The sequence below is a fragment of the Macrotis lagotis genome, chromosome 6, assembly GCF_037893015.1.
Source record: "Macrotis lagotis isolate mMagLag1 chromosome 6, bilby.v1.9.chrom.fasta, whole genome shotgun sequence".
In the NCBI taxonomy this organism is placed as follows: domain Eukaryota; kingdom Metazoa; phylum Chordata; class Mammalia; order Peramelemorphia; family Peramelidae; genus Macrotis; species Macrotis lagotis.
The window spans coordinates 140,088,784-140,114,462 of record NC_133663.1 but is presented as its reverse complement, the minus strand read 5'-3'; the positions used below and the strand labels follow the sequence as shown (position 1 = coordinate 140,114,462).

The window sequence follows — 25,679 nt, the reverse complement described above, 5'->3', positions numbered from 1 at the left end:
ACCCTTCAGGGTATGGGCATACTGCCAGTAAGAACATCCAGGGAAACATGAGAAGGATCTTTGTAGCTACTTGCCTGTCACTTGTTCTTAAACACAGAGGTTTAATCACGTCACACAGAAAAGGGCATTTGGAACATCTAAGAAAGGTAAGGAGCAAGGAATACTTGTGGTTTAAAATTTAGTTTACCTTAAAAGAAAAGACAGCAATTGTTTTGGACAGACAGTTAGCAGGACTGATTTTTTAAAGCCACCTCATTGGATTAGTTGGGGAGAAGATTATCTTTGACCAATTGGACTCTTCCCCCAGACAACACAGTAGTATATACTTTCCCCTTTTAGAATGTAGGGCCAGTTGCTGTGGAATATTCTCCCTTATGGGCAGCGGGGCCTCCAAAAAAAGAAAGGACTTGTCCTGCCAAGAAAACACTCTCCCCAATTCTGTGATGCACCTCCCAGAACAAGGGTGCAGAAATCCAGACAAGATAGCTACCCAGATGGTGAAATCTGTTACCCCACATCCCCAAGGTCAAACAGTAGAGATCTGACTGACTGGTGACCAAGGGACAAAAATTTACATATAGAGAAAACAAAAACAAACAAAAAATTAAAAATATATAAAACACCCTCCAATAATTTTTAAAAATACTTTAATTTACAACTTAGTTTGCTATGATTCAGTGAAGACTACTTGGATTTTGTAAGGTACATTTAGAAATTTACTCCATGCTACATTGCAAAAAAATACACACACACACACACACACACACACGCACACACGCACACACACAAACACACATATCTATCTTGGCAAGAGCTTCATCAGAAGTAAAAAATTGCTCACTTGGCATTTTTCTGATTAACAATTTTTCCATATTTATCATTTGGAAACATGCAGGTTTTCAGTGGAGCAGACACACCATCCTCATCTTCTGAGATTTCATCAGGCTTTTTCCTTTTCTCATAAATGAAGATGATTGTGACAAGGACCAGCACCTCTGCCATGATGCCCAGGAGGGACCAGAATACAGCCAGGTGGCTACGAGCCTTCAAGGTGATGACAGCACAATCAGAGCCCTCAGAGTTGGTGCCATTGAAGATGTATTTTCCAGGATCTGTCTCCAAATCCTTAGCTTGAAGCTCTGTTTTTCAGGGGTCTCTAATAAGATCTGCCCTTCATAATAATTAAAAGTGTTTCTATAATTTCCAGGTTGATATAGTTTGGACAAATTTCAGTGAATGGCAGGAGTATATGAGTTACTCTTATATGTAAGAATTATCATGTTTCCCTCATTCCCATGTCCAGACTTCTTTCTCACCACAACCTTTGGGGGCCCTTTGACTTGTACATCAGCCTTTCTAACAACTTCTGGATGAAAGACACACTGATATTCCCCAATTTAGTCATTTGACACAACCTCATATTATGCATCTGGACTGCTTGAAGAATCCTCTTGCAACACCTTGTTACCCTTCAGCCAATGATGACCCTGGATTTGTGCTGAATTTTGATTCAAATTACAGGTCAGGAGTGTTCTATGGTCGCCCAAATTTTGCTTCCCAATTGTAGAGATGGCTGGAGTGCAGAGCAGCCCAGTGACCAACAGCCACAGCAGTGGGGCCCATGTCTTGGCTGCTCTGTCCCATATTCTTGGAGTGGACAGCCTTGACCTTCTCCCTTGCTCCCTGGCTCCCTCAGCCACTCTAAAGAAGCAATTACTTTCAATTCTACATAAACTATATTAAAAATAGCAAGATTGAAAAAATTTAGCAAAATTCATCTGAAACCACAAAAGGTCAAGAATATCAAGGGAATTGATAAAAATGAGAACTGTTTGGTAGTAGTTAAGAAACAGAGTTATGGATCACTGAATTAGTTTAGATTCAAAGGAAAGAGCAGACGTCCAACCAAGATGGTGGAGAGAAGAAAGGCACAGTTCTAAAGTCTCCTGATCTTTCCATATCTATGATATGAAACAAACCCCTTAACAGAAATCCTATTAACAAAACCCAGAAAGAAAAGACAGGAGAAAGAACATGTACCTCTGGATTTGTTTTCTGAGGTCCTGGGTGAGTCCAGGTGCAAAGGGTAGATCAGCGGTGGCTGATCAGCAGTGGGGTTGGAGCCCCAGGAGCCTGAGGGCCTGAGAGCCAGACCTGTTTGATCAGTCTGGGCTCATGCCTGGTTGACCACAAGAGCTCAGGTCAAGTATGGAGCACAGACATTGGTGTTGGCACTGAACATTGCAAGCTTGCTGATAGGGTTGGGGGGAAAGAGTTGTGGTGCAGGAGAATTGCGGGCAGCATCCCTGGGCTCCTCTGGTCTGAGGAACTTTGAGTCCATGCCTGCATTGCCTCTGATGTCTCTTCCCAGAATAAACACAAAGACACACTACTTCTGCCCCAGGAACAGATGTGTGAGCAACAGAACCAACTCAGCTGACAATAGGGAGAGGGAACACCTCACCCCAGGTTATGGTGAACTATCACTCCATCCATGCTAAGGGAGAGGGACTTAATCAAGGTCACAGACATTCCAGAGAAAGCAAGCAGAACTCCCTACTGGCCAGCTGGAGATATTACAATCAGTAAGCAAATCCTCTAGCACTCCCTACCGGCCAACTGGAGATATTAAACTCAGTGAACAAAGCCTCTAGGGAACCCAACACTAAACCTCTGTGAACCAGCCCCTCCCCAACTCAAGGTCTTAGCAAAATGAAAAGTCAGCGGAAAGGTAGATCCATAGAAAAATTCTTGGAAAGAAAAGATCCTAATTCAGAGAGACCTAGGGCCTCTGAGGAGACATGAACTGTTCTAAAGCACAGAAAGACTGCCTTGAAGAAATAAGGAAGGAGTTTAAAAATCAATTGGAAAGTTTGGGACAGTCAATTAACAACTTGCAACAAGAAAACAAATAATTGGAAAATACAATTGAACAAAAATAAAATGAGAATAATTCTCTCAGATCCTCGACTGGAGAAATACAAAATGAGAATAATTCTCTCCAATTATCAATTGGGGAAAATAATTCTCTAAATACTTCAATTGGTCAAAGGGATATCACTTTCAAAAATAGAAGTGACCAATTGGAAAATGAATTGCAAAAGTTAAATTAAGAAAACTTCTCTCTAAAAAAAAAAAAGAATTGGGTCTGTGGAAGCTAATGACCTCATAAGACAAAATGAGTCTATTAAACAAAAACAAAAAAATAGAAAAAAAGAAGAAAATGTAAAATGCCTCATCAGTAAAACCACTGTGCTCAAGAATAGATCGAGGAGGGACAACCTGAGAATTATTGGAATTCCCAAAAAACATTGAAGAGGATAATGAGCCTAGACTTAATATTACAGGATCTAGTGATAGGAAACTGCCCTGATATCATGGAACCAGAGGGAAAAGTAGTTATTGAAAGAATTCATCGATCCCTTCTGGAAAGAGATCCTAAAATGAAGACATCAAGGAATGTTGTGGCCAAATTCCAGAAGGATCAGATGAAAGAGAAAATCCTGCAAGCAGCCAGAAAGAAACAATTTTAATACCAAGGAACCACAGTAAGGATTATACAGGACTGACTGCATCAATATTAGGAGACTGAAGGACTTGGAATGAGATATTCTGAAGATCAAGGGAGCTTGGAATGCAGCCAAGAATCCATTATCCTGCAAAGCTGAAACTTCTTCTTCAGGGGGAAAGGATGGACATTTAATGAAATGGAAGAATTCCAAAAATTCCTGATGAAAAGGCCGGAGATACATAGAAAATTTGAACATCAAACAGGAGGTTCAAGAGACACATTATGAGGTAAAAAAGGGAGGAGGTAAAGAAAAAAAGCTGCTATCTAATAATTTGAAACTGGCTATATCCAAGCATGGCAAAAAGATTCTTATAACTTTTGAGAATTGAAAATTTAAAAGAGAGAACATACCTAGTCAGAAGTGGTGGGAACACATGACTTATATATGAGACTGCTATTCACTGGGATGAAACTGATTATAACCGTACTTGGGAGAAAGACTCTAATAACTCTCAAGAATTTTAACTCTATATGATAAAATGTACTTAGCTAGAAGTGAAGGATACTAAGAATTTTCTATGACTAAGATAGAATGATTTTAAAACACCTACTCCTTTAAAAGGGGGAAAGGAAGGAGACAGGAGGAGAGAGGGGATTGAATGGTGTAATTCTCATTTAATTAAGAGGTACAAAATACCTATGGCAATAGAGGGGAAGAAGGAAGTAGATGAGAAACACCTGCAACTTTTCCTCATCAGACTTGGCTTAAAGTTAACTTACACTCATAATCAGTTAACTTAAAAAGCATCAAGACATTCAAGTATTAAAAGGGGAAAAGGGGAGGGGGGATGGAGAAAGGGAAGGGGAGAAAAAAGGGGAACAAAGAGAAGGAAGGGAAGGGAAAAGGGAAAAATGGAAAGGGGAAAGAAAAGGTAGGAGTGTGTACAGGAGGGCATGCACACTGAAGGATGTGGTATTCAGAAACAAAATACTGGGGAAGACAGATAAAGGGGGGGAATACAAACAGAGGGAAGATAGCATTGAGGGCAATAAAGAGTTATCAATTATAACTTTGAGTGTGAATGGGATGAACTCTTCCTTAAAATGTAAGTGAATAGCAGAGTGGATTAAAAACCAGAATCCTACAATATGCTGCTTACAAGAAACTCATTTCAAGTATATATCTATATCTATATCTATATCTATATCTATATCTATATCTATATCTATATCTATATCTATATCTATATCTATATCTATATCTATATCTATATCTATATCTATCTATCTATATATAGATATAGATATAGATATAGATATATATGGAGAGAGAGTAAAAGGTTGAAGCAAAATATAGTTTGCTTCAGCTGAAGTGAAAAAAGCAGGGGGGGCAATCCTTATCTCAGAAAAAGAAGCTGCAAATATAGATAGTGTTAAAAGAGATAAGGAAGGAAACTATGATCTCCTAAAAGTTACCATAGATAATAAAGTGATTTCAACACTAAATATATATATATATATATATATATATATATATATATATATATATATATATATATATATATGCACCCAAAGGGATAGCATCCAAATTCTTTGAGAAGCAGCTGAAAGAACTACATGAAGATATACACAGCAAAACTCTACTAGAGGGAGACCTCAACCTCCCAACTGAGATATTAATAAATCAAATCATAGAATAAACAAAAAAGAAGTTATTTATATAAATAGATTGTTATAAAAATTAGATATGATAGCCTTATTGTAGAAATTGATTGGACATAGAAAAGAATATACCTTTTTTACTGCAATACATGGCACCAGGAAGAGTTAAAACAGAAAAAGAATATTATAGACCTATCTCCCTGATGAATATAGATGCAAAAATCTTAATTAAAATCTTAGCAAAATGTTTACATCAAGTTAACACTTGGATAATACATTTTGACCAAGTAAGATTCATCCCAGGAATGCAGGGTTGATTCAATATTAGGAAAACTATTAGTATAATCAATTAGATATAATCAATTATATCAACAACAAACCTATCAGAAATTATATGATCTTATCAATAGATGCTGAAAAAGATTTTGAGAAAATTCAGCACACATTCCTACTAAAAACACTAGAGAGTGTAGAAATAAACTGATTGTTCCTTAGAATAATAAGCAGTATCTATGTGAAACCATCAAAAAGCATTATATTCATTGAGGATAGGCTATAGGCCACATTAAGATCAGGGGTGAAACAAGGATGTCCATTATCCCAATTACTATTCAATATCATATTAGAAATATTAGCTGCAGCAATTAGAGATGAAAAAGAAATTGAAGGTATTAGAATTGGGAAGGAAGAGACAAATCTCTCAGTCTTTGTGGATGACATGATGGTATACTTAGAGAATCTCAAGAAATCATCCAAAAAACTACTGGAAACAATTAGCAATTTTAGCAAAGTTGTAGGATATTAACCAAACCCTCATAAATCCTCAACTTTTCTATATATGAATAGCAAGATACAGCAGGATGATCTAGAAAAAGAAATCCCATTCCAAGTAACCTCAGACAATATAAAATATCTGGGAATCTATTTGACAAGGCAGACTCAGAAACTTTTTGAAAACTATTAGAAAACACTTCTCACACAAATTAAATCATATTTATATAACTGGACAAACATCAACTGCTCATGGATAAGTAGAACTAATATAATAAAAATGACAATTATACCAAAACTAAACTATTTGTTTAGTGCCCTAGCAGTCTAAATTCCAACAAATTACATTTTATAAGTTAGAAAAATTTGTAAGTAAATTCATATGGAGAAAAATACAAAGTCAAAAAATTTCAGGAATTTAATGAAAAAAGTACAAAATAAGGAGGCTGATCCCTACCTGATCTAAAGTTATATTATAAAGCATCAGTCATTAAAACTGTCTGGTATTGGCTCAGAAACAGAGTCGTGGATCATTGGAATAGACTAGGTGCAATAGCAGTAAAAGATTATAGAAATCTGCTGTTGGATAAACCCAAACAGTCCAGCTATTGGGATAAAAACTCTCTCTTTCATTAAAATCTGCCTGGAAAATAGGAAATTAGAATGGAAGAAACTTAGATTAGAACTAACCCCACATGCTATTCCAAGAAAAGTTTCAACTGGATACAGGATTTAGAGATAAAAAATACTGTAAGCAAATTAGAAGATCAAGGACTAGTTTGCCTGTCAGATCAATGGAAAGGGAAGCAGTTTATGACTAAGGAAGAGATGGAGAACATCATCAAAAGCAAAGTAGAGGATTTCAATTACATTAAATTAAAAAGCTTTTGCACAGACAAAACCAATGTAACCATGGTCAAAAGAAATGTAAACTGGGAAACAATGTTTACAACTAATGTTTCTGACAAAGGACTCATTTCTAAAATATACAGAGAACTGAGTCATATTTTAAAAAAAAAGCTATTGCCCATTTGCCAAATGGTCAAAGGATATGAAAAGACAATTTACAGATGAGGAGTTCACAGCAATCCATAGTCATATGAAAAATTACTCTAAATAATTACTTAGTAAAGAAATGCAAATTAAGGCTTCTCTGAGGTACCACCTCACAGCTTTCAGACTGGCCAATATAACCAGAAAACATAATGAGCATTGTTGGAAGGGTTGTGGGAAATCTGGGGCACTATTACATAGTTTGTGGAGCTGTGAACTCATCCAAACTTTCCAGAGAGAAATTTGGAACTATGCCCAAAGGGCAAAAAATTTGCATATCCTTTGATCCAGCAATACCACTACTTGGTCTATACCCTAAAGAGATGATGAAAAAGTGTAAAAACACCACTTATATAAATATATTCTTTGCAGCTCTGTTTGTGGTGGGAAACAATTGTTAATCAAATAATTGTCCTTCAGTTGGGCAATGGCTTAGCAAACTGTGGTATATGTATGTCATGGAATACTTTTGTTCTATTAGAAACCAGGACATATGGGAATTCATGGAAGTCTGGAAGGATTTGCATGAACTGATGCTGAGTGAGATAAGCAGAACTAGATAAACATTGTACACCCTAAAAGCAAAATGGGGGCAGTGATCAGCCTTGATGGATTGCTCATTCCATCAGTGCAACAATCAGGTACAATTTGAGGCCCTCTGCAATGGAGAATACTATCTCTATCCAAAGAATTAACTGTGGAGTTTGAACAAAGACCAAGGACTATTGCCTTAAATTAAAAAAAAAAAAAGCTGATATCTTATTGTCCAATAGTGCTATCTCTTATACTTCCTCTTCCTTAAGGATATGATTTCTCTATCACCACACTCAATTTGGATTAGTGTATACCTTGGAAACAATGTAAAGACTGACAAATTGCCTTCTATTGGGAATGGGGGGAGGGAAGTAAGATAAAGGGAAAACTTGCAAAACTCAAAATAAATAAAATCTTAAAAAAAAAGGAAACAGGGGTGGCTAGGTGGCGTAGTGGATAAAGCACCAGCCTTGGAGTCAGGAGTACCTGGGTTCAAATCTGGACTCAGACACATAATAATTACCTAGCTGTGTGGCCTTGTGCAAGGTACTTAACCCCATTTGCCTGGCAAAAACCTAAAAAAAGTAGTAAATGACCATATTAATCTACTGTTTTACAAACACAAGGATTTTAGATTCTGGATAAGAGCTCACCATTTGAAAAAAATTTTTGGAAAGCTGAAAAATAGTATTGCAAAAACTAGGCATAGACCCATGTCAATACCAAAATATGGTCAAAATGGGAACATGATTTAGATATAAAGGACGATACTATAGACTAATTAACAGATGAAGAAATACTCATTCTGTGGGATCTCCAGAAATTGGATTAATTTATTATCAAACAAAAGGATATTATAAATTGCAAAATTGATGATTTTTGACTATATTAATTTTTTAAGTTTTTCACTAATGAAACCAATTCTGCCATGTTTCAAAGAAAAACAGAACACTGGGAAACAATTTTCTCAATAAGGTCTTCTGATAAAGTCTCGATTCTAAAATATATAGAGAATTGAATCAAATTTATGAATTTAAATTCATTCCCCAATTGATAAATGGTCAATTGTTATGAACAGTAAGTTTTCAAATGAAGAAATTTAAGTTGTATCGAATCAAATTAAAAATATTCCACATCATAGAGAAATGCAAATTAAAACAATTTTGAAGTACCACCTCACAACAATTAGTTTGATTAGGATGACAAATAGGGACAATCATGAATGTTGGAAAGTTTGTGGGAGGATCGGAACATTAATGCACTGTTGGTGGGGTTGTGAACTAATTCAATTGTTTTGGAGAGCTATATGGAACTATGCCCAAAGAACAATGAAACTGAACATTGTCTTTAATCCATCCTTACCAGTTCTAGACCTAGATCCAGAAGAAATCATATAAAATGGGAATAATCCCACATGTTCCAAAATATTCATAGCAGTCTTTTTTTAGTGGCAAAACAATCAAATGCAATAAAAACTGCAGAGTCTAAATGAAGTACATTCATTCACTATTGGTGGAATTGTCAACTGATCCAACTATTCTGGAGAGCAATATGGAACTGTGCCCAAAGCATAATAAAACTGTGTAGCTTTTTATCCAGCAATACTCAAAAAAGACTATAAAGCACAGAAAAAATTGCCACATATACAGAAATATTTTCAGAAACTTTTAGTATTGGCAAAGAATTTGGGAATGTCTGAATAAGTTATGGTATATGAATGTACTTGTCTTCTGTAAGAAATAATGAGTTGTCAGATTTTAGAGAAACATGAGAGATTTACATGAACTGGTGCTAAGTGACATCAGTGGAACCAAGAAGGCATTGGACACTTAAACAATTGCATTCTGACCTGATCATGTATGATGGATGCAGCTTATCTCAAAAGTTCAGTGATCAAGGACAGTGCAGATAGTCCTCTTAAGGAAAATGTCATGTACATCCAGAGGAAAAAAAATATAAAGTCTGAACGCAGAGCCAAGCCCATGATGTTCACTTTTTAAAACTCCATTTTTTCTTCTTTCTTACTCATGGTATTTTCCCCTTATTTCAAATTCTTCTTTAATGGAATGATTAACATGGAAGCATGTTAGACCTGATTGTATATGTATAAATTTTACCTGATTGCTGGCTGCTATGGGAAGGATATAGAGAACAGAGGATTGTAGAAAAATGTGCAAATTATAAACTTGCAATTAGATGATGAAAACTACCTTTGCATATAATTGGAAAATGAAATTAAATTTAAAAATAACTAGCCATGAATTGTTATTCAAGATGATCCTACTAAAATTTTATTATACCACTTTTGGAGTTGCTAAATTCCTGGTTCTCTTTCACAGTTTCTGAGTTTTGTGTTCCTTCATTTCCCCTGAGTTCTTTCAGTTATTTGATTTTCCTTTTATTTATCCCAGACTAACTACCTCTATTATTTTTCCATAAAATATATTTTTACACAATAAAATTTTAGATGATATTTATATAACCTTTTACAATGTATTTTTATATATTAGATTATTTGACTCTCATAAAAACCTTTAACTTAAGGAATGTCAGTAGAATAACATCATCCTTTAATAATTTGAATAAATTAAGGTACAAAACCTTTAGATGTAATTTAGTTCACATAAGTAGGTAGAAAAAATAGGAGATTGGATCCAATTCAGCTAACCTTTGATCTACTAGAGAATGCTAGGTTCTAGAGGGACTATGCTAACAGTAATAAATTTATATTCTATAGAGCATACAACATAGAAACCAATAAATAAATAGCAATTAATTGAATTAGGAAGAAAACATTAATCACATTGGGAATCAGGAAATTATTTCAGTATGAAATAGAATCTCCTCTGAACCTAGAAGTAAGCCAGGAATTCTAGTGACTATTGGTAATACAGGAATGAATTGTGGGCATACAATTTGGGATATTGACTGTTGAGTTCAGAGTACAGTAAGCATGCTAGTTTTGTTGAAATATATGTACTTGAAGGGATAGTTTGACATAACTATGGAAAAGAATACTGGAACCACAGTGATAAAAATGTTAATGCCTTCTGACTTCAAATTCAATGATCTTTCATTTTCACTTCGGGTGCTATTCCGTAGTGTTGAAAAGAAACTCTTTTTCCCAGTAGTTTATGCTTTGTTGTTTTATATTATGATCTCTTTCTTATACTGCCTTTATATCATTCAAAACACTTTATAAATTTCTAGGAAAACTTAATGCCCAAAATATACTTATTTACTTGAATGAAGAAATAAGTTTAGTTAATATATACATATTGATATATGCAAACATATATTCATATATCATATAGATATATGAAGACATATATTCATATTGATATATGAAGGTGTATATATATGAAAATACCTTAAAAGGTAATTTATTGCCCACATATTTTTATAAGTGTGATAACTTCATCAATTTAATGAAACAAACATTAAAAATTATTTTTATGTACCAGTATTTATCCGGAAACTTCTCCCTCTTCACTAGCTACATCTCTTGGGAGAAGAAGAGGAAACAATTGAATAAAAAGAATACTTATCTGGTTGACACAATGTAATTTCTTTTTTTTTTAGATTTTTTTTTCAAGGCAATGGGGTTAAGTGGCTTGCCCAAGGCCACACAACTAGGTAATTATTAAGTGTCTGAGGCTGGATTTGAACTCAGGTACTCCTGACTCCAGGGCAGGTACTCTATTCACTGCACCACATAGCCACCCCCAGACACAATGTAACTTCAAAGTCACATAGAAATTTTAGTTCAAAGAACACAAATAAATAGAAGAGATACATGAAGACTAGTAGAAATATCAAGACAGTGTGAGTATAGGCAATATAAATTTTATTAATATGGTTATAGTGAAAAGAACTGAAAAATCCTTATGGCATTTTCATGAAATCCAAAAATTCCATATCAGTACCATTCTTTGTTTAACACTTCTTTGTTGAAATTAAGCTCTCTTACAGCAGACATTGATTTGGCTTTGCCTTTGTTACTATAGTCAGTCAAATGAGAAACTGGAATTCTAAAATAAATAAAGGTATTGGAGAATCTAGTTTCTATTTGATGATGTTTGTCCTTCATTCTCAAAGAAGACTGATATCATCAGGGAGGTGATTCCAAGACAAGCACATGCTTTGGATTTGAGTGAGGGGATTCTGTGCTATGTCACTGGCCTCTTTTTCACCCCCAGAGTCATCTGGGTTCAATGACCAGATATCAATCAGGATGACTGGAGATTAGAGTTAAGTGATTTGCCCAAGCTCACACAGCTAGTAAATGGCAAGTGTAGGAATTGGATTCAAACTCCCTTCTTCCTAACTCCAAGGCTAGTTCTTTATCTACTGCACCACCTAACTGACCTGGTTCTATAAAATAATTTGTTTTCATCTCCAGGAATAAAATGGCTTATTTTATTCCACATGAGCCATCTAACTGCTATCCTATATATACATATACACAATAGAATATGAAAACATACCTTTAAAATAATTTCAAAGTATTCAGCATATACTTTTCAGTGTAACAGCAGCTTTTACATGATTGCATCGATAGATCACAGAATTGCATTATTTACAAGAATATGGAGTATTTATGGCTATACATGTTCTCTAGACTTATAGGAGAAAAAAAAATATTTTTCTTTCTCAAATGTTATTGACCATGGGTCTGTTCTGATTTATTGAAACCTCAAAGCATTTGAATCTTGTCTTTTCTTTTCCTATTTCTGATAGTCGCATACCTTTTCTAAATGGTTCATAAATTGTTCAACTTACTTCCATTCCAAATCCAAGTATGTTGAATTGCCAAAATGAAAGGAAGCTTGAGGTCAAAGATTCAAATTATTTTAATAATAGGTTATTACTTAGAGGTTAATATAATTTTAGGTATAGTGCATTTAATGACATTAAGAATATATAATTAATTTAAATGTTTTGGTCAAACTGCTACAATTGGGAAAATAAGGATTGGAAGATAAAAATGAATTCCTAGTTGTTACACTCACTAGCTCTCTGATTTACTTCTCAGAATATTTCCTTTTTTATTTTGTTGTAACTCATCTGTGGAATGAAGATAAAATTATCTGAAAAGTGTTTTGACCTCAGAAGCAGAAAGGTTCTCTGGAAGTAGAAAGGGTTATTATGAGCTTTTTTCCTCCAATAAAATACAAAGAGCATTAACATCTTGGGAAATCTTAATTCATTACAGTCATGTTTCTCAACTGGGAAGATTTTCATTAACATAAGACATTAAATTGTAAATAAATGAGTAGAAATAGCTATTTGAGATTCAATAAAATAGCTTGAAAATCAGTCAATTAAGTCAACAAATATTTATTGATTTCCTACCATAAGCAAGGTCTTGTGTTATGTTATTTGGGATTCACACTGACATATGATCTTAAGGAATTTATGATTTAGATATGATATTTAAGATTAAAAAATATGTGTCAAGTGAATGGGGGATGATGATGAGCTTAATATATATGTGACCATGTAATTAGAAGTTCTTGAAATCTAAGTTTACTATATCTTATAATTCTTTAGATTTGACAGGATGGTCATAATCTCAACAAAAGGGAGTAAGGCTAGTAGATATATCTTTATCTTAGCAGATTCATATTATAGCTAGAAGTAATTAATCATCACTTCAATTTCAAAGTGATTAAAATTGCATGTCTCACTAATCAAATTTAAGATTTGGGAAAAAAACTGATTGCTTAAGAACTATAAATGATTGTTTAAGAACTGCAACTAGTCTTTTAAAAAACTTGTGACAAATCTGTTACCTCTCAAGCATTCACAAGCACATGGAAATACGCAAAAATATGCATATTCAGATATAGATCCCCCTTTGATAATATTCCTTTTTTTCTTCCTGATAAATTTCACATTTTATTTGTCAATAGAATTTAATCTAAAATATATCTTAGACTTCTGAGGGAGGAGCAGATCTATCAGAGTGAGAAAGTTCTTTTAAGAACTTTAAAATAATATCACTAATATACTTTTGGAGTGTAATAGACAATTAAAAGGTCAGATCAAGTCATATTGTACAGCTCAATAAAGTTTAAGACATTGTAAAGAGAGTTTTGTGATTTGGGGATGGATGCAATCCTGGAAAACCATGTGAATAAAACATCAATGGAGGAATTAGATCATAGAGAAAGAAGCAGCAGCAGCTTCAGGAGATTGCAAGTTATAGATAGTAAAAGGATTAATACTGGTTAGAAAGAGTGTAGAAGGATCTCTTGTTCCCTCTGGTGCTAGCACTGGATGTAGAACCAGATAATATTTGTCACCTCCATTATATTTACTCACTCTGGGCATAGTTTAAGGGTAGAGAGAAGTGTTTTTAGTTATGAATGAGTGGAACTGGGAAGCTAGATAGTACAGTGAATAGAACTCTAGTCCTAGAGTGAGGAGGACTTGATTTCAAAACTAACCTCAGATACTTGACACTTACTAGCAGTTTAATCCTAAGAGAGAGGCTTAACCCTGAACACCTCACCAAAAAAAATATAGATAAAAGAAAAAAAGAGTAAAAGTACTGAGATTAATATCACTTAAAATCCCAAGGGAGTGGAGAAATATCATTATTTCTATTCTCATGAAAGTAAGAATCTTGAACAATATCCATTCTAGAACCAAGAAAACAAGGATCTGAAAAGTGTTATCTATTACATCTATTACATATCTATTAATCTCAGGGGTCAAAGGACCAATACCAGGAACTGAACTCAACAGAGTTCACAATCAAAAATAGTATGAAAGAATGAGGGGAAAAATAAATCTGACTATAAGTGGTGACATGGAAGATTAAGACAGAAGAAGATTTTAAAAAAAATAAAAGTAAGTATAAATCAAGACCCAAAGAAAAAAAAAGGAAATAAATTATAAAAGAGTCCAGTATGAATCTTTGGAAGAGTTAAAAATGATTTTCAAAAACAAATAAGAATGGTAGAGGAAAAATTTACTAAGAAAATTAAAGCAAAGGGAATAAATATGTAAACTTGGTATACCTAGAGAACACTATACAATCAACTTAAAAACTATGTTACAGGTAACAAAGGCCTATAATGACTGATATGTTGCATATAAACATGTAAACACAATTAATAAAATTGCAAAAGAATGGCAAAAATTCTAAAGAATATTACTCCTTGTTCAGAAGAATTGGACTAACCAGAGGATAAAAAAAAAATTGAATGAATATACCAATCAGCACCTGAAAGAGATCTCAAATTGAAAATTCCAAGAAATATTATAATTATGTTTCATAGCTCCCAGGTTGAAGAGAAAGTCCTTCACACACTCAGAAAGAAATCATTAAAATATCATAGAGGCAAAATAGAGCTCAATAGCTAAAATGTTCAAGGAAAAGAGGGCTTAGAAAATATGTCAAAGAACAGAAATTACAACCAGGAAAAACACTCCAAGAAAAACTGAGTATAATATTTTAAGAGAAAAGCAATTACTAGTTCAATGGAGTATTTTCAAGCATTCCTGATGCAAAAACTAAACCTGAATAGAAAATTTGATTTTATAATGCAAAAATTAAATAAAGTAAGCAGTAATAAATGACTATAGTAATGTACTGTTTGATAAACCTAAAGACACCAGCTTCTGGAATAAGAACTGGCTTTTTGAAAAAAATGCTGTGAAAAGTGGAAAATAGTATGGCAAAAACCAGTGACAATCACACATCTGGGACCCTATATCAAAATAAGGTAGAAATGAAAGGAGGATTTAGATATAAATGGTGATAACATAAGTCAATTAGAAGAACAAGAAATATCCTATTTGTCAGAACTATGGAATGGAAACAAGTTTATAGTCAAAGAACATAAATTGCAAAATGGATTATTTCAACTACATTATATCAAAAAGATTTTGCAAAAAGTAAAATAAAATCATTGCAATGAAGATTAGAAGAAACCAGAAATGACAATTTTATCTAAATTAAATTACTTATTCAGTGAACGCAAATCAAATTTCCAAAAAAAATATTTTATACTTAGAAAAAATGGTAACAAAATTCATATGAAGGATCAAAAGATCAAAAATATCAAGGAAATCAATGAAAAAAATGCAAAATAATGTGGCCTAGTCATAACAGTTCAAAAATTTAATAGTTCTTAAAGCTGTTTGTTATTAGATAAGGAAGAAAGTGGTGGATTAATGGAATCTCTTCTTTGAACAACCCAAGACTCCAGCTTCTGGCCTAAGAGCTGATTATTTGAAAAACAAAAACTACTGGGGAAACTGAAATATGGTATGACAGACACTAGATGTTGACCATCATTTTGCACCCTATACCAAGATAAGATTGAAATGGATATAGCATGTAGACAAAAATGATGATGCCATAATCACCGTAGGAGAATGAATATCTATCAGTCAGCTCTATGGAGAGGGGAGTAGTTTATGACTAAAGAAGTGATAGAGAACATTAAAAATTTCAAAAGGGATAATGCCAACTATATTAAATTAAAAATTTTTGCACAAGTAAAATTAACGTAACCAAGATTAGAAAGAATTCAGAAAATTGAGAAATATCTTTTACAGATAGCATTTCTGATAAAGGACTCATTTTAAATATATAGAATTGAGTAATATTTATAAGAATTCAACAAATGTTCCAATTCATAAATGATTGGAGAAATGCAGATTAAAGCAATTCTGAGGTGTCACCTCACAGTTAATAGATTATTTAAAATGAGATACCTCTTCTTTACTTGTTTTTGGAGTCTCTCAAACTCTGAACTATCTCTGGCAATGTATGTGTCAACTTCATTGTCAATGTATACCTCCCTGGAAAGAATACTACCAAGGGAAGTGACCTTTTCTATAGTACCCAAAACTGCTCTAATTGCTGTAATCGATGCTTTTACATATGGATGACGTGGTGTTGGCTGATGGACCACCTGTGCATTTTTGGTGTTAATTGTGAGGTCAAAATTAGAACATATGGGGCAGCTAGGTGACACAGTGGATAGCGCACTGGCTCTGGAGTCAGGAGTATCTGAGTTCAAATCCAGCCTCAGACACTTAATAATTACCTAGCTATGTGACCTTGGGCAAGCCACTTTAAAAAAAAAAAAACATTGCTTTGCAAAATAAATAAATAAAAATTAGCACATACAGAATGTATTCATATTTTGTTGTATCTCAGCTTCAGAGGCCTTGCTGAGTGTATAATCATCTACAAACAGAAGCTCATTCACCAACATTACCTCCACTTTGGTCTTGGTTTGTAGTCTTTTCAAGTTGAAGAATTTACTATCAATTTGCTGTGTTCATCCTTTGTAAAAGCACATGATTAATATGGCTGAAAACATCTTTTTATAATCACAGGAGCAAGGACATAGTCTTGTTATACTCCATTGGTGACCGGGATATCTCCAGAGAATCATCTACTGTACAGAACTCAGGGAAACATGCCATCATGAAATTGACATCCAAAACTGATCAACCATATTGAAGAACTTCTCTGGGCAAACAAATTTTGACATAATTTTCTATAAACCCTCATGACTGAGGTATTGGCCAGATCTACAAATTTTGCATGCAGACCTCTCTTCTGTTTCTGGTTACTGAAGTTGCTGGACAGTAAACATTATATTGACTGTTCTTTGACCTTTTCTGAAACTATACTGGCTCTTAGGAAGGTGACTATCTTCCAGGTGAAGGATCAGCCTATTAAGAAGAATTCTGACAAGCATCTTACCAGCAATGACTAAAGGAGAAATACTCTTGTAATTGTCACAGGTCAATCTATTCCCTTTACCTATAGATAGATAGATGATGGAAGCATCCTTTAATTCCTTGAATTCATGCTATATTTAGCCAGCTTTTAGATGAACAATAGACCCCCCCCCCCACCTTGTAGATCTCAGCTGGAATAGAATCAGCACTTGAAAGGAACCCAATAGCATCCAAAACTTCTTCTACAGTTGTAACTTCAGCTAGGGATAGATTGACTCCAATAGGCGATAATGATCAATGGCTTCTGTATAGATTGATCAAATGGATGAACACATAGTGGTAAGAACACTATGAAAGTATATAATCCATCTCTCTAGGATCAATGTGGCTTCTTTAGCACTGATTAGTTGAGATACACTATAATTCTTTGGTTTATAAATAGCCTTCAGGGTACCTTAACAGAACTTTGGTTTGTTACTGTTTGATGAACCTGAATTCCATATGCATTCTGACTGAGTTGAGAGTCCTGCATCTCTCTAAGTTTAACTTGTTCTTTACTTTTGATGGAATTAAATGATTCCTTCTTAGAAATTATTGAACTATTCCGCTGGAAAACGCCAGTGGAGCTCTCAGTTTTCATTTAATAGCTTCTGTATTTCTGCAATCATTATCATAAAACCAGTCTTGATGCTAGCGAGTGTTCTGACCCAGATGAGCAAATGCAGTGCTGTACACCAGATATCTGAAAGATGTCTACTCTTTATTTGTTCCATGATTGCCAAGTGTGTTTTGGCTCAGCTTTACCTCCAAGGTAGTAGCAAAGTGGTGATTCTATTTTTTTAAAGAAAGATATTTATTTTTGAGTTTTATAATTTCCCACATTCTTGCTTCCCTCCCCCCCACCCCCCCACAGAAGACATTCTGTTAGGGTTTACATTGGTTCCATATTATACACTGATCTCAAGTGAATGTAATGACAGAGAAATCATGTCCTTAAGGAAGAAAAATAAAGTATGAGAATGTAAAATTACATAATAATATAACACTTTTCCCCCTAATTTGACCGCAATAGTCTTTGGTCTTTGTTCAAAGTCCATAATTATTTCTCTGGGTACAGATGGTATTATCCATTGCAGACAAATCAAACTTGTCCCTGGTTGTTGCACTGAAGGGATGAGCAAGGCCATCAGGGTTGATCATCACCCCCCATGCTGCTGTTAGGGTATACAATGTTTTTCTGGTTCTGCTCATCTCAGTCAGCATCAATTTATGCAACTCTTTCCAGGCTTCCCTGGAATTCCCAATCCTCCTGGTTTCTAATAGAACAATAATGATCCATCTCACCATCTCTCTCTCACACACACACACACATGTATATATACCACAATTTGTTTAGCCATTCCCCAAATGAAGGACATTCAATTCATTTCCAAATTTTGCTACCACAAACAGGGCTGCTATAAATAATTTTGTACAAGTGATGTTTTCAGCCTTTTTTCATATCTTCAGGGGATAGAACCAGTAGTGGTATTGCTGTGTCAAAGAGTATGCATATTTTTGTTGACCCTGGGCATAATCCCAAATTGCTCTCCAGAAAGGTTGTATGAATTCACATGTCCCAGATTTCCCACATCCCTTCCAACATTGATCATTGTCCTTTCTGGTCATATTGGCCAGTCTGAAAGGTGTGAGGTAGTATCTCGGAGATGTTTAAATTTGCATTTATCTAATAAGTAATGATTCAGAGCAATTTTTCTTATGATTATGGATTGCTTTGATTTCCTCAGCTTTAAATTTCCTTTGATATCCGTTGACCATTTTTCAATTGTGAATGGCTTGTTTTTTCTGAAAATTTGACACAGTTATCTGTATATTTTAGAAATAAGTTTTTTGTCAGACATACTAGTAGCAAAAATTGTTTCCCAATTCATTACATTTCTTTAGATCTTGGCTACAGTAGTTATGTCTATGCAAAAGCTTATTAATTTAATGTAGTCAAAATTATTTAGTTTGTTTTGAATGTCTCTTCCTTGGTTAAAAACTGTTTACCTTTCCATAGATCTGACAGGTAAACTACTCCTTGATCTTCTAGTTTGCTTTTAATATTGTTTTTATATCTAAATCCTGTATCCATTTGGGTCTTATCTTGGTATATGGTGTGAGGTGTCGTTCTAATATAAGTTTCTTCCAAACTAACTTCTAATTTTCCCAACAGCTTTTATTGAAGAGACAGTTTTTATCCTAATAGTTGGACTCTTTGGGTTTATCAAACAGCAGACTACTATAATCATTCATGCTATTGTACCTAGTCTATTCCACTGATCTGCAACTCTTATTCTTAGCCAATTCCAGACAGTTTGAGAACTGGTGGTTTATAATATAATTTTAGATCTGGTAAGGCTAAGTCACCTTCTTTTGCACTTTTTTTTTCATTGAACCCCTGGAAATTCTTGACTTTTTATTTCTCCATATGAATTTACTTACACATTTTTCTAACTAATTAAAATATTTTTTTTGGAACTTTGATTGATAGGGCACTAAACAAATAGTTTAGTTTTGGTAGAATTGTAATTTTTATTATATAATCTTGACCTATCCATGAACAGTTGTTGTTTGCCCTGGTATTTAAATCTGATTTTATTTGCATGAGAAGAGTTTTGTATTTGTTTTCAAAATTTTTTAAGTCTGCCTTGGCAGGTATTTTATTTGGTCTAAGTCTTTACTTTGAATGGGATTTCTCTTTCTAGCTCTTTCTGCTGTATCTTGCTAGTCATATATAGAAATGTTGAGGATTTATGAGGGTTTATTTTATATCCTGCTACTTTGCTAAGGTTGCTAATTATTTCTTGTAGTTTTTTAGATGATGTTTTGGGATTATCTAGTTATAATGTCATGTCATCTGCAAAGAGTAAAAGTTTTATCTCCTCGTTCCATATTATAATTCCTTCAATTTCTTTTTCTTCTCTTATTGCTGAGGCTAATATTTCTTTTTTTTTAGTTTTAGGTTTTTGCAAGGCAAATGGGGTTAAGTGGCCACACAGCTAGGTAATTATTAAGTGTCTGAGACCAGATTTGAACCCAAGTACTCCTGACTCCAAGGCTGGTGCTTTATCCACTATGCCACGTAGCCACCCCATGAAGCTAATATTTCTAATATGGTATTGAATAGAAGTGGTGATAATGGGCATCCTTGTTTCATCCCTGATTTTACTGGGTATGCCTCAAGCCTATCCACATTGCAAATAATGCTTGTTGATGGTTTCAGATAGATACTGCTTTTTATTCTAAGGAACAGTCCATGTATTCCTACACTCTCCAGTGCTTTTATTAGGAATGGGTACTATATTTTGTCAAAAGCATTTTCAGCATCTATTGATATATCCCTTTGATTTCTGATAGGTATGTTATTGATATAATTAATTATACTAAGTTTTCATGATATTGAACCAATACTGCATTCCTGGAATAAATCCTACTTGACCATAAAGTATTATCATAGTGATAACGTGTTGTAATCATTTTGCTAAGATTATATTTAAGATTTATGCATCTATAGTCATCAGGAAGACAGATTTATAATTTTCTTTCTCTGTTTTAATTCTTCCTCATTTCAGTATCAGCACCATATTGGTGTCATAGAAAGAGTAAGGCAGGGTTCCTTCTTCACCTATTTTTTCCAAAGAGTTTATATAGAGTTTATATAGAATTGGATTTGAACCATAAATGTTTGATAGAATTCACTTGTGAATCCATCTTGCCCTAGAGATTTTTTCTTAGGGAGTTTAACAAAAACTTGTTAATTTCTTTTTTTTTGAGATGGGGTTACTTAAGTATTTAATCTCTTCTTCATAATCTGGTCAATTTATATTTTTGAAAATATTCATCCATTTCACTTAGATTGTCAAATTTATTGGCATAGAGTTGGGCAAAATAATTCCAAATTATTAATTTAATTTCTTCCTTATTGGTGGTAAATTCACATCTTTCATTTATGTTTCTAGCAATTTGGTTTTCTTCTTTTTTTAAATCAAATTGACCAGAGGTCTATCAATTTTATTGGTTTTTTCATAAAACCAGCTCTTGGTATTATTTAATAGTACAATAGTTTTCTTACAATTGATTTTATTAATTTCCCCTTCAATTTTTAGACTTTCTACTTTGGTATTTAATTGGTTTTTAAAATCATTTGTTCTTTCTTTAATTTTTTAGTTGCATATTTAGTTCATTGATTTCTTCTTTCTCTAATTTATTCATATAAGCATATAAAGATACAATGTCTCCCCTGACAGCTGCCTTGAGTGTATCCCCAAGGTTTTGGTATGTTGTTTCATTATTGTCATTATCTAGGATGAAATAATTACTTCTTTCTATAATTTGTTACTTGATACACTCATTCTTTTAAATGAGGTTATTTAGTTTCCAAATAGTTTTGGGTCTGTATCTCCATGGCCCAGTATTACATATGGTTTTTCTTGCATTATGATCTGAGAAAAATATATTCACTATTTCTGCCTTTCTGCAATTGATCATTAGGTTTTTATGTCCTTGTACAGGGTCAGTTTTTGTTTAAGTGCCATGTACTGCAGGACAAAACAAGTAAATTCCTTTCTATCTCCATTCAGTTTCCTCCATAAGACTATCATATTTAGGTTTTTATTACACTCTATTTACCTCTTTATCATCCTTCTTGTTTATTTTATGATTCTATTTATCTAAATCTGAGAGTTGAAGATTGAGTTCTCCCACTAGTAGAGTTTTGCTTTCTATGTCTTCCTGTACATCTTTCAGCTTATCCCCTAAGAATTTGGATGCTATCCTATTGAAATGCTTTATTATCTATGGTATCTTTTAGGAGGATATAGTGTTCTTCCTTATATCTTTTAATGCTATCTCTTTTTGCAGCTGCATTTTCTGAGATAAGGATTGCTAGCCCTGCTTTTTTCACTTTGGCTGAAACAAAATATATTTTGTTCCAACGTTTTACCTCTCTGCTTCAAATTAGTTTCTTGTAAGCAGCATATATCATAGGATCCTGAATTTTTTAAGGGTGACTTCATCCCATTTACATTCAAAGTTATTTTTACTCTTTATTGCCCTCCATGCTGTCTTCCTTCTGTTTGAATTCCCCCCCCTTTTTGCCCTTTATCCATTTTTCAGTGTTTTGATTCTGAATACTGCCACCTTCAGTGTGTTTGCCCTCTTATATCAACCCCCTCCCATTTCTTTCCCCTTTCCTTTTCCCCTTCTTCCCTTCCTTCTAGTAGTTCCCCTTTTTCTCTCCCTCTCCATCCCCCCTCCCCTTTCCCCCTTTTAATGCTTAGAAGATAAGATAAATTTTTTAACTTAAGTGTGTCTAAGTTAACTTTAAGCCAAGTTTGATTCGATGAAGATTCAGGTGGTTCTCACCTCCTCCTTCCTTCCCCTCAATTACAATAAGTCATTTGTACTTCTTGATGTAATGAGATTTACCCCATTCAATCTCCCTCCAACCTCCCTTCTCCTTACTGGCCCGCTTTTAAAGGAGGTATTGCTTGTAAATTGTTCTACCTGAGTCACAGAAAAGTTAAGAGTGTCCATCACTTCTGGCTATGTATATTCTCTCTAATAGAGTTATAGTTCTTAAGAATTATGAGATTCTTTCTCCCAAGTGGGTATATAGCCAGTTTCATCCTATTGGATAGCACTTTTTTTTTGCTTTTTTTTTTTACTTCTTCATGTGTCTCTTGAGCCTTCTGTTTGATATCCAAATTTTCTTTTTAGTTCTGTTCTTTTCTTCATGAAATTTTGGAAGTCTCACATTTCATTAAATGTCCATCTTTTTTTCCTGGACAAGAAGGCTCAGTTTTTCAGGGTAGTGGATTCTTGGCTGCAGTCCAAATTCCCTTCCTCTTCAGAATATCTCATTCCAGGGCCTTTGATCCCTTAATTTTGCTGTGGTCAGGTCCTGCTTAATCCTTATTGTGGATCTTTGGTATTTAATATTTTTCTTTCTGGCTGCTTTGCAGGATTTTTCTTTTTATCTGATAGTCCTGAAATTTGGCCCAACATTCCTTGTTGTTCTCATTTTAGTATCTTTTTCTGGAGGGGATTGATGTATTCTTTCAATAAATATTTTGCCCTCTGGTTCCATGATACCAGGGCAATTTTCCCTCACTAAATCCTGTATTATTTAATACAGGCTTTTTGACTTTTCAATGTTTTCATTAAGGTCAATAATACTCAGATTCTCCCTTCTTGATCGATTCTCCAGGTCAGTGGTTTTGCTGATCAGGTATTTTACATTTTTTTCCCTATTTTTTCAATCTTTTGGTTTTGTTTAACATAATCTTGTTTTCTCATGAAGTCATTAGTTTCTGCTAATTTCATTCTTTTTTTTTTTTTGAGAAGATTTCTCTTTTTTTATCTTTGGCAACTCTGCTTTTTTAGTTGGTCCATTCAATTTTTGAAGGAATTTTCTATTTTCCCAAATGTAGTTTTGGGAGAATCATTTCCTTTTTGCATTTGCCCAATTGAATATCTGAGAGAGTTATTCTCATTTTGTATTTGTCCATTTTTTTTGCAAGGATTTGTTTTCTTGTTGCATGATGTTAATTTTCTCTTGCAACATGTTAATTTTCTTTTGAATTTCTTTTCTCAGTTTATCCAATTGATTTTTAAACTGCTTGATTTCTTCAAGGAAGTCTTTCTGGGCTGGAGACCAATTCATATTCTCCTCAGCAGTGTTGGATTTCTCTGGGTTAAGATCTTTCTCTTCTAAATATTTCTCCATGGGCCCCTCTTTCTCTGGCCTTTTTTCATCTTGATTTGGCAGTTGGTGCTGGCTCTCAGAGGTTTACTTTTGAAGATCCTAGAGGCTTTGTTCACTTGGTTTAGTAATTCCAGGGTTCAGCCATTGTTGAGTGCTGGTGGCTTTCTCTGGAGTAAGGTCCTCAACTGCAGGGTCTGAGTTGATTTTGATAACTTGGCTGGGCCCTGGGGCAGGGAGTTATTCTCTTTATGTTGAGTGAGCTCTAGGGGGGTGTGGGGGGTTGTTTATTGTTTGTTCTGGGCAAAGGTGTATGCTGAAAGTATAAGGCTCAGGTCCCTGGCCCAGCTAGTTGTTCTCCAGGTCTTCTCTGGATCTCTGTGTTGGAACTCACTCTCCCATAGCTCCTCTCCCCCTAGCCAAAGACTCCGCAGCTAAAATTGGATCTGGCACTTGCCACTCACTGAAGTTTCTGTGGCTGAGTCTGGCTTCTGGCTTGCCCCTGCTGCGGTCCGCAAGCTGATCCTCTGCTCTCATCTCCCAGTTCACCAAGGTTTGCCTGAGCCAGATTTTCTTGGTAGGTGTTCTTCTAGTTTCTGTTTCTGGGTTTTGTTGATTGAATTTCTGTTATTTCTCTCATGTTTTTTTTTTGAGGGGAAAGATGATTACTTATCATGATACCCTTCTTCTCTCTCTGCCATCATGGCCATAAGTCATAATTTGCACTTCTTTAATTAATAAAAACTTGAAGCATTTTCTCATATAACTATAGATAATTTCATCAGAAAACTATCTGTGATAATGCTTTGACTACTTATCAATTGGAAAATGATTTTAATCTTTTAAATATGACTCAATTTACTATTTAATTTAGAAATGAGTCTTTTATCAGAATCATTAACTGTGAAAGTTATTTTCCTACTTAGGTAGGTACTCCACTTAGAAATTGCTTGCTTTTGTTTGTTCAAAAACTTTTAATATAATGTATGTAAAATTATCCATTTTGTAATTTTATAGGTTATAGGAACCTTATAGGTTCACTATCATTTGTTTGGTCATAAGCTCCTCTCCATTCCATACATCTAACAGATAGATAATTTTTTTCTTCTTTTTGACATAAGGTATCACCCTTTATATATCACCCTATACTGATATAGGATGTGAGATGTGGGTGTTTATTTAGTTTTTGCTATATTTTTTTTCCTATTTTCCCAGCAGTTTTTGTCAGATAATGAGTCCTTATCTCAGAAGTTGGTTAATGAAACTGTTGGTTAACCATCATTTCTGACTGTTTCTTTTGTAGATAATCTATTACTTTAATATTTAATAGCCAGTACAAGATAATTTTGATGGTTGTCACTTCTTAATATAGTTTTAGGTCTGCTAGTTCACCTTCTTTTTCTTTTTTTCCATTAATTCCTTTGATACTCTTGTTCCAGATGAATTTTGGCATTATGTTTTCAAGCTGTACAATAGATTTTTTGGATGTTTGATTAGTATGGCAAAGAATATATGATTTAATTTAGACAAAATAGTCATTTTACATTGGCTTGGGCTACCTATGAGAAATTTTTATCTTTCCAGTTGTTTGTATGTGATTTCATTTGGGTTAAATGTATTTTGCAATTATGTTCATACAGTTTTGGAATATGTCTTGGGAGACAGATTTTCAAACATATTTATGGGTTT

General features: G+C 34.0%; 1 pseudogene; it reads right to left on the bottom strand.

The window, feature by feature from the left end:
- Nucleotides 1-837: 837 nt before the first annotated feature.
- LOC141492229 (basigin pseudogene) lies at nt 838-24,527 on the bottom strand (annotated as a pseudogene).
- Between the last annotated feature and the right edge of the window lie 1,152 nt (nt 24,528-25,679).